Consider the following 22080-nt stretch of genomic DNA (forward strand, 5'->3'; position numbering starts at 1 on the left):
TTATATATATATATATATATATATATATATATATATCAGAAAATATAACTGAGGCTGAAATGTTGTAGTGGTTTTATGAAAGCTAACAGCAAAGTATTAAACATTATCTAAAACCACCTGCAACTGCTTTGCATTTATATAGCACTCAATATATTTGAAAAACATATTTTTCCCATCACTGAAGTAAGCCACCACTGCAAAGCTTCTTGCTTTGCAAATGAATAACAAAATGTCACACAAAGGAGCTAGTATCACTGAATTTTAGATAAAGAAAAAACTTAAGAATTTTATTCAGTTCCACATTCTTATTTTATAGATGAGACAAGAGGGTCCCTAAGTGGACAGTTGATTTGCTCAAGGTCACATTGCTATTCAACACAGAATTTAACCTGAAAACAATACCTTTGATTGCTAGCCCAGAGCGTTTGTAACTACCAGTAGGATTATTTATATATAGTGCAGACTTTGAACATCTATTGAATCATGGACACTCAAAAGCTTGGCAAAGAGGATGAACTTTTTAAAAAGTGTTGAATAAATGAATTTCTCTCTTTTCTTTCTTGTTTCCTTGACTCCTCTTAAGTCTGCTCACACATTCAGAAGGACTAGATTTACATATTAGAATATTCTGCTGTCCATACTTAAATCCTCTTAGTTATTTGTAATTGCAATGTTAGAGCCTGAGAGAATAATATTATTTACAGTAGTTATCCTAAATTTTAGAAAATATAGAAAAAATAATCTTTGTTAGTCATGTATGAGCAAGAATGAATGTTGAAGGTTAGGCCACCTGCATTTGGCCCTTGGTAAGTGCGTCGGAAAAATTAAATATGAGTCAGGGATATTTGAGAATATTCAACAGTTATTTTCCAGGCAGAAAACCAATAAGGAAACACAAAATTGTAGCACACTATAAATGAAAAGAATTTAACACAAATATACCAAACATTCATTGCATCCAACAGCACTGAGTCATTTTTTTTTTCAAGTTCACACAGAAATTTGGTCACAAAAAATACTCTTAAAAAATTTAAAATTAAAATGTTATAAAGTATCTTTTCAGATCACAGTAGTATAAAATTAGAAATTAGTAGCAGAAAGAATTTCATAAAAATCACAAATATGTGGAAACTAAATAGAACAGTTATTAAAAACCAATAGTCCAAGAAGAAATACATTTTAAAAAATATACCTTGAGACAAAAGAAAATGCAAGCAAGACATGGCAAGTTTTCTGGAATTTAGCAAAAGAAGTTATAAGAATGAGAAACTAATAGCATCAATACCAATATTAAGGAGAAAGAATGATCTCAAAACTAAACAAACTAATTTTATACCCAAAGGAACTAGGAAAAAGAACAAACTAATCTAAAGTTTATCAGAAGGAAGAAATTAATACAAATTAGGGCAGAAATAAATAAAACAGAAACTAGAAAGATGATAGAAAAGATCAATGAATCTAAAAAATTAGTCTTTTAAAAAAGATAATTAAAATGGACAAACTGTGATGCAGGTTAACCAAAAAATAAAAATAAAAGAGAGAGAGACAGAATTCAAATAAAATTAATAATAAAAAAATGAAATTAAAACTGATACCACAGAAACTCAGATGATCATAAGAGACTACTAGAAACAATTATATGGAAACAAATTGGGTAACCCAAAAGAAACGGATGATTTACTCAAAATATAATACTTATTAAGACCAACTCATGAAGAAGTAAAAAGTATGGACAGATAGATAATGAATAAAGATATCGAATTGGTAATTCAAATCCTCTCAACAAGAAAAACTCAGGATGAGATAGTTTCTACCAAACATTTAGAGAAGAATTAATGCTAATCATTCTCAAACTTTTCTTATCTCCAAAAGGAGGAATAGTTCCAAATTCATCTCAAAACCATCTACAGAAGTAATGAAATTCCTATAAAAATTGCAATGTTTTTACATAAACAGAAAATATGATCTAAAAATTTGTATGAGGTCCCAACAGAGCTCAAATAGCTAAAGAAATTTTGAGGAAGAAAAAAAGGTGGAAAGAATTACCTATCCTAATTTCAAACTATATTACAAAGCTTGAGTAATCAAAACAATGTGTTCCTGGTACAAAATCCAACATCTATATCAATAGAAGACTGCAGAGAACTGAGAAATTAACCACACAAGGATTAACTAATAATCTTTGATATATATGACAAAAAAAACCCACACAATACTGAAGGATATCTTTAATTAATAGTGCTGTTGAAAATGGATGCAGAAGAATGAACTTGGACCCTGGTCCTATATTATACCATCATTAACTCAAAAAGAATTAAGGTATTAAATGTATACCTCAAAGTAGGACTTTTAGAAAAAAGAAAGAAAAAGGTTCCTTGACATTGGTTTTGGCAATAGATATTTGAATATGCCCTTTAAAGTCACAGACTTTAGGGAAAACATTAAACACAAAAGAAAAAAAAAAGATTTATAAATGTACATAGTTGCTAAATGGAAAATTTTCCAAAGGAAATATTTAAAAAAAATGGCCAATAAGTAGATGAAACTATCTAAAAATCACGAATCACCAGGGAAAAACAAATCAAAACCACAGAAAGTTATTACTTCATACCTGTTAGAATGTGGGAAAACTGATAAAAGAGATAACTAGTCCTGGTAAAGTAGGAAGAAATGAATTCCCATGCACTTTTGTTGAGAATGTAAGTTGTTTTATCATTAAGTCCTTGAGTATATGGCTAAGACAGTAAGTTTCTGAAGAGCTTTAATCAGAGGAGGATTAACATGACTAAAAGTGGACACAGAGGACTCATCATTTTTGGTAACTCTGGAAGTACTCCAACAGTAGTGGGCAGTTTATGTTTGGCAAGAGTGGCAGTTTGGAAGGGGCAATGAGTATGTGCAATTGTATGTTTAGGAGTGTGTGAAACATAAAAAGTGTTACATTTAAGTTAAATATAAATCACCAATTAAAAACTCTGAATGTAAATCCACCAGGAGAGTCAGAAGTTTCTTCCAAATTCTCCTTTTTTTTTTTTTTCTGATCAGCCACCAATGTAACTCACTTATGAAAATGATGTTTCTAAATTTCAGTGTTGCCCAAGTGAATTTGGTATGTACCCACTCTAGTCTGACTAGACTATTGACTTCTGTGCCTGGAGCTCCTTGATAAGAAAGGGCAAACAGCTCCTAAATTGTCATGTAAGAAACTCTCTTTCCCTATTTGCTCATTTGAGGGAAGAGATGACTCATGGCTCTGACCCCCATCATCATATCATTGTGAAGCAAAAGTAGGTACTGGAAAGTAAAGAGGCTGAAACCTTCTACAACCTTCTGTTTGCAAAGGAGTGTAGGATTTTTCATTAAGCATGATTTCAGGATGAGAGTGCAGGAAAAGCCCAAGGCTGGAACAAAAGAGCAATTCTGTGCTACCCACACTATACCAGGCCATCTGTCCTCTTGGGAAACAGGCTATAATTGGAAAGTCTCCAAATTACTATTATAATATTTATTATAGCCTAGTTTGCAGTAATTTTATTTGCCTTTCAGAAACAGGGTTATGAGCACTTATGTCCATCATTGGTAAAAACTTAATGAGAATAAAATTGATCTTATCAATTTCCTGGCACTGCTCAGGTTACTATATTCAAAATCTGTTGTATATTTGTTCTCTCTTCCTCCTCTTCCCCTCCTCCTTTTCCTACTCCAACTCCTCCTTCTTCCTTCTCCCCCCTCCATCATTTTTTTTTAACATTCCTTACTTGGAAATACCAATCACAGTGCTTGTTTACTTTGAGATTCTTTGTGGGAGAAGGACCACAGCTACTAGAAAAGGAGCAACATAGAAATGTTGCCTAGATCAATGATGTGCATTTAACCTGGAAGATGGTCAAGATATTACAAAATTTGGCAAGAAACTATTATTTATCTTTAAAATTATAATTCTTTCTTCTTATTATTTTTGATTGGGAATATTTCTACCCTGCTAAGTAATCAAATTTATTTTTGAGCCTTGGCATCACGACTGGGTTCTAACTAGTGAGAAGGAAAAAGATGCATGGAACTTATTCTATTTATGATGGTTCTCTTTATTCTCCTCTCTCTCCTTCCCCTTAATGCTTGAGAAGTAATTTTAATCACTGAAGTACCACATCTGTGATGTGACCTTAAGAAATGAAGTCACATTGAGAAGGATACAGCTTCCTTGGAACATCTTATAGGTTGGTTAACATCCAAACTCCTTTAGAGTGAAGGGGATATAGTTCTATCTTGCTTAAGTAATTATTTTTCCAAATTATTTTAGTGTTGGTCAAAAAGGATCCTGACATATTGCTTACTGTTGTTCTGGAAGGCAGGAGTGAAAATAAGGTAGATGGAGTACAATGTAATCCCCCGACATTCTTTCCCTCTGGAATTCAATATGTAGGTACTGGGAGAGGATTATTAGCCTTCAGTGAGAACTGAAGAAAAAAAAAAAACTGCAAGAAGACTTGCATTATTAGCGTGCCTATGTCATGTTAATGTGGAATTCTACAATGAATATCAACAAATTCTTGATGTGCCCAAGGCTAGGAGACATCTTGACTTCTTGCATAGCCTTAGATCATGAATTGTCCAGTATGAAGAATCCTAACAATACAACAATTCCAGAAGTCTTGCAAAATTTGCTAGATTACAAATTTCTTTACTAATATATATGTTGTTATGATAAATCTCCAATACATGAACTAAAGAGATTCACACATTTTGGTTTCTTTCCATGACCTTCTTTCCATGGCATTTCTTCATGCACAGGTGAAAGATCACATAAAGGAAATCATTGGAAGTCAACAGTCTGCAACCCAGAAGAAATCCCATACAAGGTCCTAACTATACTGGCACCTGATCTTGGGCTTCCAGTCTCCATAACTGTGAGAAAGTAAATGACTATAGTTAAATCCATTCCACATATGGTGTTTTGATAAGACACCCTAAACAGACTAAGTCAACCATCCATCAAGTCCCTCCTCAGATATCTCCTCTATGGAAACTTCCTGTCTCCTCCCTCTCCATCACCTATCAAATAAGTATATTTCATTGGAAGATCAAAACACTTTTTCATAGCACTTAATATAATATCTTATCATCCTAATATACTATATGGTATTTTTTTTCTTGTGGAAGACAACACAACTTTCTTTTTTTCTGAACTACAACCACATTATTTGAAATTAAATATGTATTCAGTTGAATAGAGTAAGCTCTCACTGACATTATTAAAATTCTTTCCCTGGAATAAGGTGGCCAAAGCTGTAATGTTAAGATTCTGATCAAATTGACCAAGTTTATTACCATATTTTGTATAGCCATGTAAAATGCAAGGTTTGTAAGGTGTAAATCTTTTAAAGCTCAACATGAATGAATAAAAATTATAGATTGAATGAGGAAGGAATAACGAGATTCAGTTATTGAAATTGTATAGCAACTTAAATTTGATTTGGAAATTAAGTTCTTTATCCTTGATAAATATCTAAGATAAAATGAATGCATTTCTTATCCTGTGTGGATTCTTTACATATATTTTGTTCTAAAAGGAAATTAGGGAACACCAGAAAAAGGCTAGAGATTAAACAGAAATACTGAAACATCTAAATCACCAATCAATTCCTTCTAAAACTGTTGAGGATGGGAGTGATCTAAAGGGTGGGAACTTAGATCACTCTCATCCCCTTAAGAAGATACAATGTAGCACTCTGTTGGGGCAGGCCCCAAATGGCAATAGTTAGGCTGCCTTGGTGAGATTTCCAGCAGGCTATGTTATATATTTAGTGTGAAGCCAAGGCTGGGAACCAGCTGTTATGATTAATCAAGGCAGAAACACTAATTCAGCAGGTATGTTCAAGGTCATAAGCCTTAACTTGTGAGCAAGTGCCCCCTTATGTAACCTATTTGCAGTGTGCCTTCTTTGTTTGGCCTGCATATAAAACAGGCTTATGGAAAAGACTGGAGGACTAATTGGGATTGATAAGGGCTAATGGGGACAAAATGGGGGCAAAATGAGTGCTAAAATAGAAATTGGCTGAGAGCTAAATCTGAAGCTGGAGGCTGTTACCACCTCTGAATAAAGTGTGTCTACTCTCCTAAGGGTGTCTTCTGTCCTATTCCACCTGCTGAACCCCGAATTTGTTTCCTGGGTCAGGGCTCCCAGGTGACACACTTTCAAAACAGATTTTGTAAATGGATCTGAATTTATATAATGGCTTTCCTCTTTTCCTGAATGTGCCTATGAACAAATTACTTAACCTCTTTAAAATCCTTTGATTCTCCAGATATAAACTAAATGGGCACTTCTGTTTTTCAGTTGTCTTTACAGACATTAAAAAAGCCAACAAATATAGAGAACCGAGTTTTGGTGATGTTCTTTTTCCCTCTCAGTTTTAATCATCTAAAAGTTTTTTAGACAGAATTGGTATCATCACTGCATGTATGATACTAAAGTGGATGGAAGTAGTAAGGAGAGATGAGAAACTAAGAGAAACAATGAAAAGATCATTTTAAAACAGGCTTCAAAAGCATCTGTAATCAACTAATTTTCTTATTTCAAAAGATGTCTTAGGTTTTGATCTTACCTAGGACTTGCAGGATTTTGGTGTTTATTATTTCTCCAATCTTGTCTCTGAAGAGCAATTGCCCATCCGGCCATCATCTTTACAGGAATAAGCATAACTTCTGCAACTTTCAATAGGGACCTTTAGATTCTGCCTTTGAATGAAGCAAATAATGATAAACTCTAAATGTCAAAAGGTCCTTTGAAACATACTTGATGCAGCTATTTAAAATTGTAATTCAGAGGTATTCCTTTGTAAATATTTCATAACTCTAAAGTATCTGCAATATAACTGCACTTAAAATGGACTATGGATACTTATTGTCAAACTGGAGGAACGTCAATCTTCAGCTGCTTCCAAGTAAGGGATCTTTTTGATATATTGTTACCAGCTAGTCACTCCCAAATGTGGACTGGATTTTATAAATATTAAATATTATGTGAGTATTTTGTAAATCATGGGAATGGGAACTGTGGTGAAAAGATACAAGTATTCTCCTAGTACTGTAACTATAGTTCTACTGTTGTTTGATTGTCGATACAAAGATACAAAAGAGAATTAGAAAAAAAAATGGAGGGAGATAAAATAAACCAAAGTGAAAGTGAGAGATGCTACTAAGTATATTCCCCAGGCAGGGTGCAGTGTCCCATGCCTGTAATCCCAGAACTTGGGAGGCTGAGACAGGAGGATTGTGAGCTCAAAGCCAGCCTCAACAATGGCCAGGTTCTAAGCAACTCAGTGAGACCTTGTCTCTAAGTAAAATATAAAATAAGGCTGGGGGATGTGGCTCCTTCATTGAGAAAAGATGAGGAAAGACCTTTGGCCCAGAAGATTATACAGATATCAATTAAATACATGGAATATTTAACATAATTAAATATTAGGAAAAGACAAATGAAAATATAATGAGATGTCACAACATGGCTATCAGAATTGCTGAAATAAAAAAAAAAAAAAGAAGAAAGAAAGAAATCACAGAACTCTAACCCTAGCAGGACAGAGAGAAGCTAGATCACTTACACATTACTGATGTGAATATGAACTGACATAACCACTCTGGAAAACACATAGTTTGCTAAAAAGCTACCCATCTGATCCCAACACTGCACTCCTAAAAATTTACTGCAGATAAACGAAGATTTATGTTCACAGAAAAATATGTGCTCCAATGCTTACAGGAGCTTTTTATTCCTAAAAGCCCAACTGGTAACTTTATACCATGGCATACTAACTCACTGACAAAAAGAAACATATAAAATACTTGGACACATCTGCAAAATATTATGCTGAGTGCAAAAAGCAAATTCCAAAAGTTTGCATATTGTATAATTTCATTTGCATAATGTTCTTAACATGACAAAATAGATATGGAGAACAGATTAGTTCTTGTCAGGGGTTAAACAGGGAGTAGGAGTGTGAAGAAAGTGGGGGAGGCTACCATAGGGCAACATGAGGGACTGTTCTGGTGAAAGAAATGTTCTGAATCTTCACTGCATCTATGCCAATAGTCTTCATGTTGCTGTACAGTTTTCACCAAGTTACCTTAGGGAAAAACTAGAAAATAATCGGATCTGTTTGTATTATTTATTTTAACTATAACTAAATTTGTATTTCTCTCAAAATAAAAGTTTTAAATAAAAAAAGAAAAAAAAAAACAACACAATTCCGTTAAGGGCTGGGAATATAGCTCAGTGGAAGAGCATTTGCCTTACAGGTGTGAAGGCTTGAGTTCCATTCACAGTATCAATAAATTATATATATATATATATATATATATATATATATATATATATATATATATATTAGAAGTACTAAAAACCACAGAAAGACTAAATAAAAACTTTTCAAAAATGCAAAGAAGTACAAAGAATAAACTTGTGGCCAGGTGTGGACAAACTTTTCTCTCATTTGTTTATTCTCGGAAAGAAGAGGCTTGCAAAAATTCTTATAGCATAAATAATTTCACAAAAGAGAAGTAATAGCTTCTCAGTCTTTTGGATAAGATCAAGCATAGTAGCTGTTTTTTTTAATCAGTTTAATAAATTCTCCATTTGAAAGGGTTATATTAAATGGGCTTTTGAAACTAGGGAATGAATAGGAATTTGTTCTGTTCATTTCATACATTGTCCTGGTTTTGCAGTATTTCCAGGAGCAGTGTCCCCCAAGGGATGGGGAGGAGGAGGAAGAGGATGAGGATTAATCAACATATGGAACTCAAGATGCATTCAGCAGGTGGGATGGGGTCGTTGGATCAGTGAGCAGTAATGACTGACTGAAGGAATGTTCATAAACTCAAATCATGCAATGTATTTGGCAACTTATTGTTCCACCAGGGTTGGCCAAATCAGGCCATATAATTTCCTGTACCAAATATCAATTTCTTTCAAAAATCTCCTCACTCATCGAGTAATTTCTTTAACACCTCTTCACCTCCTAGAAAATTCTCCCAAATGTTCTCTGACAGTGTTATTTAATAACACTTCATTATGACAAGTGATCTTGAATATTTTACCTTAAGAATCTCATAGAGATTGGAAATACTAGTTCCTATGATTATTATCGCATCTTCAATCTGTCAGAAAGTTCTGCTCCCCCCTGGAAAACCTAACTACTCTTTCAATCCCAATTACTGTTCCATATCTAGATCTTCTTTCATTGTGACAGACAGACTGATTATGAAAGTGGAGGGGCTTGTTTTGGAATAATTACTAAAGAGAAGTTCTGTAAGTTTTCATGTAAAAAATTATGAAAACAAAAATGTTAAGAATTTGCCATGTGAATAGGTCTTTGAAATGAGTGAAGAGCTTAACTATATTCAAAAACAGCAAACACACTTCATTTTTAGGAGACAGATTTTCCTGAGTCCAGCACAGGTAACATCTGCTGATTTTCTCTAAGATATACTGATTTCAAGGCATTTTTATTCTTTGCCTTGCCATTTTAATCATGATAAATATTCATTTAGCAAGCATAAATAATTGTACAATAACACTGCAGTTTTTTTATTAACTGAAGGTCTAACCAGGTGCTATCATGTCATTTGACATCATCTGTTTTATGGTTTTTCATTTACAGGCAGTGACAGAGTCATTAATTTTTGCAAGTGAAATAGTGAAACTTTTTTACCTATCTTAATAATTCCTTATGTTGAAATATTAAGTGTAGATTCTCCTCAGAGCATTATCATCTTGTGTTTTTCTTTGCTCCTATAAACAGTATTTTTATTAGGAAATAATTAGGCATTACTTATCAAAGTAATGGGTAGGGTGCTTCCACAGAGAGAGGGTCAATGATTCTCTATGGTCTCACAGCTATTACCAGAATTGGGCTGAAAACAACAACCTTATATGGAGGAGAGGGAAGGGAACTGGCATTTATTGATTATCTATCATAGGCCACATGCTATAATACACTCTAGAACCAAAATTTTATCTAATTTTTTTCAAGGCAAAAATACACAGAGCTAGTGTGGCATCCTCATGAATGTCCTAAAAAAAGACTTTGAGACTTGGAGGAACAAATCAATTAACTAGAAGTCTACACTGGAAGCTGGGATAAAAATTTACATCTTCTGATGCCAGATGATGTTGACAATATGCATTATGACATTGATCCCACACCTAACTTGGACAAAAATAATATAATCTAATATGTACTGAATATTTGGTATGTGGCAGACATTAAGTATTGGTTTTAGGGATTTCGTTGTTGGTGGTGGTGGGTGGTTTTTGTTTTTGTTGTTATTTTATTTTCTGCAATATATTTTTTGTTGTTCTTTTGTTTTCTTTGTCTGTTTTGTGCTGCTGGAGCTCAACCCCAGCACCTAATGCATATTAGTCAAGAATTGAACCATGAACAACATCCATGCCCTCTACAAACAAATTTGTTCTTCTTCAGATAATAGGGTTGCTGCAATAAGCATCCTCCCTATCACTATATTTTATTATTTTTATAGGCACTGGCAGAGGAAAACTTCTTCCCTCTCTGATCATACAATTGTTAGTTTGGGATTAGACAGCAAACATTCTTATATTATGGGGAATTTTATCTGATAGAACAAAGAAAGCATTCAGAGAAAACACATTTACAAGAGTCTTTCTGATTTAAAAGTCTTATTTCCAAAGATTCCTGCAAGCATTACATATAGATTTACTGCTGTTCAGGCTAAAGTTTTGGGGTGTCAATCAATTACAGTGCTTCTCACTTTCTTGTTTTGTCTTAGCAATCTTTATTTTATTCTTTCACTTTAAGATACCTATAACAATAAAAGAGAGTTTTCCATATATGATTATATTTGATATTCAAACTGAACTTGAGATATTACATTCACTATCCATTCAGTATTTTGATATTTTGGGGGGATGTTTCTAAATGGTAATTACAATTGAATTAATAGATCTATTTCATATTTGAAACAAAGTAAAGTCAAACAAATAAATACAGAATAAAGTAAACCATAAAGGTAAATTTTACTGTATATTAACCAAATCAGGGAAAATTCTAACTTAACATTAGAATTTTAATTTAGGAAGACTAAGGATATTTTTTTCAACATAGTTACATAAACAACTGATACAATCTAATATCCAATAATCACTTCCATATAGGTAAAGAACAGACCAGGTAAAATTATAAACGTCTGTTAGCATACAAAAAGCTTCTATTTAAGAACTTAGAGAATTAGTAAATTACTAAACTGAAATACAAAGAACTAAGATTGTGGAGAAAGATGTATTACAGATATCAACTGATCTTCTGAAGTAACTGTTCTCCTGGGTATATTTGTTTACTCTGGGCTTTTATTTAAAGTTGAAAACCCAGGATTTATCTGAGCATGAGGAAACTGATAGGGGAGAACTTTCACATTGAGTATTTGAGAATTGATTGTATTTTCACATGCTCAGTTACCATTCTTCCCAAGGTAAAAGCCTACAAAGTTTAGTTAAAAAGTTCTTAAAAATAGAACAGAATTTTTGGCTGTACATTGGCCAACTATGAATTGATGTATTTCAATATAGCCAGGTCATTGAGTAAGGATCAATGGAGACAACTAATTACCTTTTATGTATCAGCAACAAAGAATAAATAAAAAAAATAGAACACAAAATAAAATTAATGTGGAATTACAAAACATCAAACAAATATGAGTAAATCAACAAAAACTTGCAGGTCTCTAGAAAATTAAAAATATTTTTGACAATTTGTAAAGAAGATTTAAATACAGAAACATTATACAAAGGGCATATTTCCTTTGTATATAATGCAACTGACATAAAAATCCTGGCAGTTTGGAAATGGGCAATATCATTCTAAAATATTTCTAATAATTTAAAGAATCAAGAGTATCCCAAGCAATCTTGAAGAAAAATAACTCATCTACAGGATTACTAGATATCAAAATCATTGAAATGGAATTAAAGTAAAATGTTGTCAACACAGGAGAAGACAGTAGGAACCAAAGAGAAGGTTCAGAAAGAGACCCAAATATGTGATTTTTTGACATAAGTAGTGGATCTTTATTAAGTGATATTTGATGGAATTTAATAATAGACATGAAATTTAAATTTTCTTTCATATCTATGGTAGGCAGAAAATCAATGTTCAATGATGCCAGTGTCCTACTTCCTAAACCTCAGAATGCCTTACCTTACATTTAAAAAAAAAAGGAAAATTAAAGTTGCTGATTAAATTCAGTTTGTTTAAAATGGAGACATGCTGTGTGATCTGGTTGGGCCCAATGTAATCCTAAGGGTTTGTAAAAGTGGAAGGATAGAGAGTGATTTAATACAAGGACATGGGTTGCCTTTGTTGAAGATGGAAGGTGTCAAGAACCAATAAATGAAGATAGATTCTAGTTTCTGGAAAAGACAAGGAAATAGATTCCCATCAGTGAAACCAGAAAATAATGAAGTGATGTTGACATGCTGCTTTTAGTCCAGTGAGATCTATGTTAGATTTCTGACCTATAGAACTTGTAAAATAATAAATTTGTGTTGTTTTAAGCCATTTAGTTTATGACAATTTGTTACTAAAGTCACAGAAAACTAATAGAGTTCCATAGACAAAAATCAATACTGGAGGAACTATAAACCTGAAACTAAATGTCAAAGGTAGATGATTTTTTTTCATACAAAAGAAAAGAATATCTCCAAAATCGGGGTAGATAGAAATGTGTTAAACAGAATTGGAAAGGCACTAAAACAGGAGACATACAGAAAATTAGGCTATATAAATTTCATATTAATTTTCTAAAGTGCCATTTAAAAAGTAAAGTCAAAGAGTAGTAGATGAAGGTATTTTGTAGTACATATATCCATCAAAGTAATTCACATAAAATATATAATGTTCTACAAAAAAAAAATAAAAAGATTCAGAGACTCATTAAAACTATGGGTAAAATCTCAAAGAGCAACTTTACAAGTGATGATGTGCAAATTTGCCAATAGTCCTCAGTCATCATAGAGGCATAAATTAAAATCATAATTCAAGACTACCACAGGCAGCCATGTGTGGTAGTGCACCAGTAATCCCAGTGGCTTGGGACACTGAAGCAGGGGGATCGAGAGTTCAAAGCCAGCCTCAGCAACTTAGAGATTCCATAAGCAATTCAGTGAGATCCTGTCTCTAAATAAAATACAAAAGCAAGTTTGGGGATGTTGCTCAGTGGTTAAGCACCTCAGTGGTTAAGCATCCTTGGGTTCAATCCTTGGTTTCCCCCATGCCCCCCCCCAAAGACCACCATAGGAGGTTTATTGGAATGTCTACAACGACACTCAAAAAGATAGATACTGATTTTTTTTGAAAATATAAATCTATCTTTACTCACATAGAGCTGATTTAATTTGGGACAAACATTTGGAATGCTATTTGGTAATATCCAAGGAAGTTGAATACGTACATATGTTTTCTTCAACGATTCTATTCTTAGAGATATATATATATATATATATATATATATATATATATATATATATATATTCATTATAGTTTCACATGTATTCTCTACAATAAAAAATACACAGGAATGCAGAGAAGTACAATTCATGATATAAAAACTGGAGAAAAACAACAATATTCATCATCACTGGAATGGATACATGCATAACATTCAAACCACTGAAAACTATCAGGGATCACAATTATTGAAATAACTACATCTACTCATTACAAGGTATATATTATAAAGAATATCTGAATAAAAGATTCTTAAAGATTCTTAAAGTACTTCTGAAGTATTCCCACTTATATAAAGTTAAGAAACAAGCAGTACTGACATATGTTTTAGAAGGTTACAGCAGTCACCATTATTGTGTGAAAGGGAGGGGAGAACAAAGCAAGTGGTTTCTTTTGTGGATACAGTAAATTTTCTATGATCTAGGTGATAATTAGAGGAGTGAGGTTATATGCAGTTTAGAATTCAATCAAGAAATTAATAAGATAAGCATATAAACTTAATTCTGATTCGTGATAAAATATCAAACAAAAAAGAAACTGCTTCAATTTGTTAAGAATACCTTTATTTTTTAATTTATTTTTTATTTTTTGCAAACATCACATTCAACACTTCTATTTCAATACCAGGAACACATCAGAAAAAAATTAATAATCACCAAATCAATTCAACAATGATTAAAAAAAAACAAAGCAGTAATAAAAGTACAAAAATATATAAACATTAAACATGGAAGCAACACTATCAGTCTTTGGAAAAATTATGATAGCCTTCAAAAAAAAAGTAAAAGGAAAATCAGTAGAAAAATATTAGAATTAATTACTGAGCTCTGAAAATTGTTAGATGTAAAATTAACATAAGATCCCTTCAACCTTAATAGCAGTAAAATTTTAAAAACGAATTAAAAAACATTATAATAATAAAGGTAGAGATAAATAAAAATCAAGTATTGCTTGTTTTTAATAAAAATACATGATCTTATTTGCAATAATAATAAAATACAAGATGCTTCTAAATAAACTCAATACATGGATGAATTTTTTGAAGAATGTATAAAATATCAATTAGAGCCCTTACAGAATGAAATGATTATTTTTCTAAGTGTTCTGGGAGGGAAATTCAGAGATTTTAGTGTGTTCATTTTCCTCCAATAATCATTTTAAGTTCAACACAATTTCAATTATAATTACAGAAGGCTTTTCTAAATGTAACATTTGGAAAAGAGAAACAATTGTACAGAGTAGTGGTTTATTCATATTTAATATGGCAAGAAAAGTATATTTTGGGGGAGGAGAACAGAACTGAGTTATTCCTAATGGCTTCTCTGTCATCACTAAATGTAGAAACTGGATTTTTATTATGTATACATTTGAAAAAAACTGATAAATTTAGAAAGATGATTTATTTTAATATGCTCTTTTCAGAACTCATTCTCTGTATTATCCTAATCCAATTATTGAACATTACTAACTAAAATAAATATCACAGTAAAAACTCCAGCTCTTAACAGTTGGTTGGTAGAAAAAAATTCTCTGTTACACACACACACACACACACACACACAGATTCTGAGAATGTAGAATGTGAAAGAATATGTAAACTGAGGATATATGTTTATCCTCAGCTGATATAAATTGCTATCACTTTACCATAATACATATATTACATGAATATATTAGTTTTTTAGAAACAACTGAAAATTTGGTACCAATTTTGTGAGTATGAGAACTCGGCACACATGGAGGCAATAACGGAGTAGGACTTGAGGGGAAAAAAAATCAAGTTTTTAGTGAAATAATTTGGTTGATCAGTTAACCAACCATAGAAGAACATTGTATCAGATTCTGTTTAAATGATAAATTACATAGCACTACAGTAAATATATTATAGTAGATGGTGAATGAGAGGGCCTCTCATTCTAATCAACTTGACTAAAATTATCAACTATAGATGATTTTCTTACTGCCTATAAGTTCTTTTACTGCATTTACTTTAGAAAACTTGAAATTATAAATATTTATTTTCTTTGTCATTGAATTGTAATTTATTTATTTTCTCTGCCTCTTGAAAGTTTTACAACCCAGGGATATATTTCTGAAAGACCCATGTGCCAATTCTTTGCAAAGAAGTCAGCAAGAAAGATAGTGCCCCTGACTCCCAGTTTCTAAGAGAGAATGGGAACCTGACTCAGAAAATAACTTCTTGGTGATAAAATCATCAGGTGATCTGGATCAACTTTCCCACTTCCTACTTTAACACTAGCTTACCACAACAATTAAATTATCTCTTATCTTTTGTTTCAACAGAGTTGAATTCAGACTCTCCACTCTATTGCAATAGTCCATAATAAAGTCTTTCTTGGCTATTTAACTTGCATGAAAAATCTCTTTACTTCTATTTTTAACTTTTGACAATGGAGAAGCAAAACAGTTTTGAAAATGATGTGATTATGTGGTATTATGGAACATACTGAACTGCTTCACTTTTTGTTTATGTTTATCATTTTAGCCAAGGAGAGAATCTGTGTTCTACTTTTAAATCTCTCTCTCTCTCCCGCCTCCCCCAACACCTTGGCAAAATAACAGAAAAAAATACTTTTCATGAAGACACGAATCAGAGGGTAAAAAAGAAGAGTTCAGGAAAGTACACACAAAAAACATGTATAATTGAAGAGAAACCATTAAATTTCAAAAGCTAAAAAACAATGAACTATGGGGATGTAGAATTAGAGGAGAGGTGACAAAGACTTTCCTTTAAAAAGACACTTGAGCATGGATGGTGGAAGGAGATTCTCATCATTATACAAAATACATGTATGAAGATGTGAATTTGGTGTCAGCATACTTATATACAAACAGAGATATGATAAATTGTGGTATAAAGATGTATTAAGAATTATAATACAAAAACAAATAATAAGAGAGCTCATGTATAATGGCATAATTTGGTGTGAACATAATTTATATACGGAGTTACGAAAAATTGTCCTGTGAATGGATAATTATGATTGTAATGCATTCCACTATTGTCATGTATGTCAGCAATACAAAAAAAAAAGACATTTGATATGTTCTGAATTATAAAGCCTAGGTGAAAAGGACAGGGTGAGCTCTAAGGATGTGGAACTGCATATCAGAACCACAGAGGGAATTTAAGGGCCTGAATGATCAGGAGAAAGGATACAACAGAATCTATCAGGATTTTAGAATCTCAGCTATTAGACATTGGACAAATCCCTGCCTATCTCTAAGAATCAGTTTCTATTGCCCTGAAGAAAAAATGTTTCAACACAACGATTATGTATGAAGATCAATGAAAATTATATCATTTTATGATTCATAGCTCAGTGAGGTAAAGAATAATGGGCCTATTTTAACACTGGCTTTTACTTATTTAAGCAATTAAATAATTAACAAACATATAAATTACATAAGAATCAGAAAGCAAATTTGAAGGCAAGTTAAAAAAGATTTTTGTTGTCTTTTTATTGTTGTTGCTATTTTCTTTTCTTTTCTTTTTTTTTAATCTAATAGGAAAGTGGCACCACATTTGGCTTCATGGCTCAGTGGTTCTGAATACACAAATACCCTAAGAGACTTTCACTCATTCTGTTCTAGCCAATTCTGCTCTGTTAAAAGCCACTGAAGTGGTATCTATTGGTATTAGAGTTGAAGCCAAATTGTTCCTTTTAGTTGTGACCTTTGCAAAAGAAAAGCTTTGTGCTAGTGGAAATGAAGGGGGAAAGGATTATTCTAATATCCGCTTATTAAAATAACAAAATGACATTTCCAGTGTAGGAGGTCATTTCAGTGTTGCTTTCTTGCTTGTTTATGGTAATATAATTTTATTTGCTGAGTAATGATGGGTGCAATTAACCAATTAGGGTAGTAAGTACTTGTCCCCTAAATTAAGCCTGCAAACATCCCTGGAAATTTGGCATTTGAAAACAATTGCAAAAAGAAAAATGTCCCCATAAAGAGATAATTCCTTGCCCCATTTTTTTTTTGAATCTTAGCTTTTAATATTAAACCAAGTGAGTGAATTTCTGTTACTGATATAACATCATTTTTTCTTCATTAAAAATTTCCACACTATGAAAATATTCATTAATGTTCTCTGGCATGGTTACAGAATTAACTCACAGTTTACCCATATATTACCTCCACTGCAATGTGTTTGCTTTTTATATCTTACTGAATGCACATTGCTTAGGGAAACTAATTTCAGTATCAAAAAGTAAATTATGACACATCACATTAAATACAAATCTGTAACTATTAACTTTCCACAAATATCATGTCATTCACTGGAATAGGTTTTGAGAAGTAAAGGAATTAAAAAAAAAAAAAGCTTACTCATATCTCTTGTGTTCTTACTATTCTTTTGATTGGTCTTGATGTACAGAGGCAATATATATGATGGAACTTTAAGAAAGGGGAAGAATTTTCCCAGTGGATATTTGCTGATAAATACTACTAAACTCAATAATGGTATATTTTGAAAAATGTTGGCTATCTTATGAATGAATTATAAGTCTTTGATTAAATGGCTGTTTTGTAAGCCTCTGAGTCTCACTTTCTATCTGTAAAAATGGAACCATAGAATTTAAAATAAAAAATAATTGAAACCCTTCTGACATTACACTACTTCTAAATAGATGTCAGTAGTGCAACTATCGGCATTTAAAAAAAGATTAGGAAAAAGTGCTTTGGTTTCAATTTGTGAAAAATGTAGTACGGTGTTACTTTTTTTGTGTGTAAAACATCTTGTGAACTCTATGACAATTTTACTGGGTTAAGTTATTATTATGTCAATGCACTTCCACCGAAGAAAAGGCCCACTTATTAAAATAGGGACCAAGGAATTACAGGAAGATAGTATTAGTCATTCTTGCTGACTCTCATCTGCAATAAGAGGCAGACTTATTAGCAAAATTGAGGGCTTAAGCTTCAGAACAAAATTGGGTGAAGATAATGATGAGCACACTCCACAGGGGATGCAGATTCTTTTCTTGAGCCCACAGCCTTTCCCAAGGATGCTTCCTGGATCTTGCTGGCTTCATTCTACCACCGACCTGCAAAAGAAATAGATAAAATGAGGTAGGAGTGTACAGATGTCAAGATGGTCCAGGCAGGGTACAAGAAAAATTCCAGCTGGAGTACATGATAGGGAGATGAGTCATCATGTCCCTGTTTAGGCTAAGTCCTATTACCATGGCAACTCCCACCACCTAGGGCTTAATACCCAGTCAACTTCTGCCAGAAGTCCCATGTTCTAATTAGATAAAATACACTAACAAATGGGGGCAAATAGGGTTATGTATTCAATCAGGTTTGCAGGGAGGGGAATGAGGCACAGATCAGCATATAAGATGAGACATACCTAGACATCAGGAACCTTGGGCCACTCTCTCTCCATCAGCCCGCTGGGCTCTATTTTATGAAGGAATATTACTTTCACTTTCCATAAATCTGTGCTCTGTTGCTTTTGTGTGTCTCAATCAGTTTCAGTTATTTGTTTAGGATGCCAAGAACCCGGACCTCCAACTGGTACTCCATCAATATAAGAAAGACCAAAAAATAAACATTGAATTTTATGCACTTTGGTCATTTTTCCATCTTCTATCTATTTCATATATGGCAGGAAGCTGAACCCAGCCAGTCAAGATCCAGCAGGTCCCTAGGTTAGCTGTCAGTCACAGAATGAAAAAAGCTTAATGACCAAAGCTAGATAGGAAAGGATCATAAGTCTAACCACATTGAATTTAGAAAATGCTTATTTTTGACATACTGGATTTTCATTGTTGTTGTTTTTTAAATTTTCTAAAATATTTCTGACAAACTACCTCAGTTGTGTCATTTATCTCTGAAACACTGTTAAATTGATTGCATACAAAATATATCAAAGAGAACTGCAAGAAAAATATACTACTATTTTAAAGTTCGTGGCACTTGTAGATGTTCAATGCTAACATTTTTGTGGAATATTGAGGAGTTTTTTGAGAGAATTATAATGTATTAATATTTGGACAAGTCATTTTAAATTGGAGCACAATTTTTTATTTGTAAATAAAATAAACAAACTCTTCAAGTAATTCTAAACTTTTTCTATTAACATCATTAAAACTTTCTTCAATTAAAACCACCTGCAAATTCCAGAATACAAAATAGATACAAATCATTGATGAGATCTATGAATCCTAATTTGTTTACTAAAGAAACAATGCACAAAAATTTGAGACCATACATTCAAGAAACAAATGATTTTTATTAGGTATTCAGAAAAAGGTAAAAAGAGAAAAGTTCTAAAAACACTTTATAAAATTAGTAGAATATTGATATAAAATCATAAAAGAGGAATAATAAATTAGGGAAAATATTTGAAATATAACTATAAACATTTTAAATAAAATATCACAAAATAATATATTAAGTATATGCACATATGTTTTGTACATATGAATACATAAACAGATGTATATGCATATACATATGAATAAACTTCTTGATAAATGTTTTTTTAGTGACCTTGAGTGTGAGGGAAACTGGTTTGCATAAACAGTGTTGGTGGGAGTGCAAATTCTCCTAAATTCCATAGAAGACAAATAATATCGTTCTAAATGCATGATCATTTGAATCAGTAATTTTCTTTTTTCCTAGATATCCTTTTATATATATTAATTATATATGGATAATCAGGTTAATTGCAGTATTATTTGCGATAACAAAAGATTGAAATAAATCCAATATCCTGCAGCAAAAAATTGTCAAGTACCTCATAATATAGTAGTCTAAGGGGCTTCTGTATCTGCTTAATTTAATAAAAGAAAATTTAGATGTACCAATATGAAAATTTGTCCTATATATTGTTAAATGAAAGAAATACATTAGAGAAAAATTTTCTTTGTGGAAAAAATGCAATTAATTTTGAAATACATAAAATACTTCTAATATGAAATCGTTAGCACTGTTTGCTTCTTGAGACCTATGGGTTAGAAAAAAATAGATGAAATATTAATTGTGCATTTTTATTTACTATATATATATATATATATATATATATATATATATATATATATATAGTGTTTTGACATCTAGGACCTTGCAGGCTCTGGAAAGACTGCCTCTTCCAAGGCTGGCCAATTCTTAGAAATAGCAAATGACTTGTCTGTGAACATATTTCTCATATGTCAACCAAACAACACGGAGCCCATTAACTAACCACCCTCTTTATTAGATTATTTCACTCAGTGCCAATGTTTTCCTTCCCTAATCACTGCAAGTCCAAGTACCAGAGAACATGGGAAAAAACCCAATTCCAAGAACCCTCTGAAGTTTTTCAATCAGCCAATTCAAATATTGCTTACTCTGCCTCCTTTTCTTGGAAACCACTGTAAAAGCTCTTTCTGTATTTTATCTGCACTAACTGCTATAGTTGGTATCTTAATTGTCTTCCAAAGAACCTTGGGTTAAAGCTTTTATTCCCAACTTGGAACTACTGGTAGGGGGTCAAATTTTAAGATGTGGGGCCCTGTGGGAGGTCTTAGATCATTGGACTAATGCCTTTCAAGGGGGTAATGGGACTCCAAACTCTTTCCATCTCTCTTTGTTTCTAGCCATGACTTGAATGGCTTTATTTTGCCATATAGGCTCCACCTTGATGTGCTGTTTGGCCACAAGCCTGAAATCAGCAGGGCCAATGATCATGCACTGGAACTTCCAAAGCTCTGGGCCAAAATAACCCCTTTCTCTTTATCAGTTGAATGTCTCAGGTATTTGTTACAGTAATGGAAAGCTGAAAAGCAAACTCTTACCCTTGGGCAGGTATTTCCCTCCCTGTGTGTCACATTATACCTCCAACTCTTGAGAACTGTGGCAAACCAATGATAATTTCAATGTCAGTTGTCTCCTTATCAGTTGACCTCACCACACTGAATAACAACAAAAACTTAACTTTGTAAACAAATTATCAGAAAATATTTTATACTGCATGACATTTTTTACTGATGCTTTCCCAGTTGTAAATGTTTTTTTTAAATAAAAACTGTATAAAAGGAGCTAAATGTCATTATATAAACTCAAATGTATATTAATAGCAGCCAAAATTACAAAATAAATAATACTGTTACTGAAAAGTGAATATATGACCTTGAAAAATCTAGAAAAAAGTATTAAATTATGTGCCATGCTATATTATCCAGAAACAAATATATCCTTGTGACCAAAAATTTAAAAATATGTCCTTAAGGAGGAAAACTAGAAAATATGAATAGAGGAAACAAAAGTTCTAAATAAGTGCAAATATATGTAGAATTTATATGTGTAGTTACTTGTCATACAAAGAAAACATTTACCCCTAAACTCACCAATAATCCAATGTGAAGCTGAATAAAATGTCTACTCAATTCCTTGTAATGTTCATAGGAAAGTTTAAAAGGAAAAAATAGACAAGAGTGTTTTAAAGAAGATAAAAAGCACTTGGCATTCAGCATTAAGAATTATTACAAAGACAGAATAGATAAAATTATGTGGAGAGGCATATAGA

At 32.4% G+C, this 22080-nt stretch overlaps 1 non-coding gene across 1 annotated transcript; it reads left to right on the top strand.

The window, feature by feature from the left end:
* The first annotated feature begins 8562 nt into the window (after window positions 1-8562).
* Window positions 8563-8749, top strand: LOC113179523 (U2 spliceosomal RNA). Its single transcript, XR_003300359.2, has one exon. It is a non-coding gene; the product is annotated as a U2 spliceosomal RNA (small nuclear RNA).
* Window positions 8750-22080: the final 13331 nt, after the last annotated feature.

Source organism: Urocitellus parryii, chromosome 4 (genome assembly GCF_045843805.1).
Source record: "Urocitellus parryii isolate mUroPar1 chromosome 4, mUroPar1.hap1, whole genome shotgun sequence".
Taxonomy (NCBI): domain Eukaryota; kingdom Metazoa; phylum Chordata; class Mammalia; order Rodentia; family Sciuridae; genus Urocitellus; species Urocitellus parryii.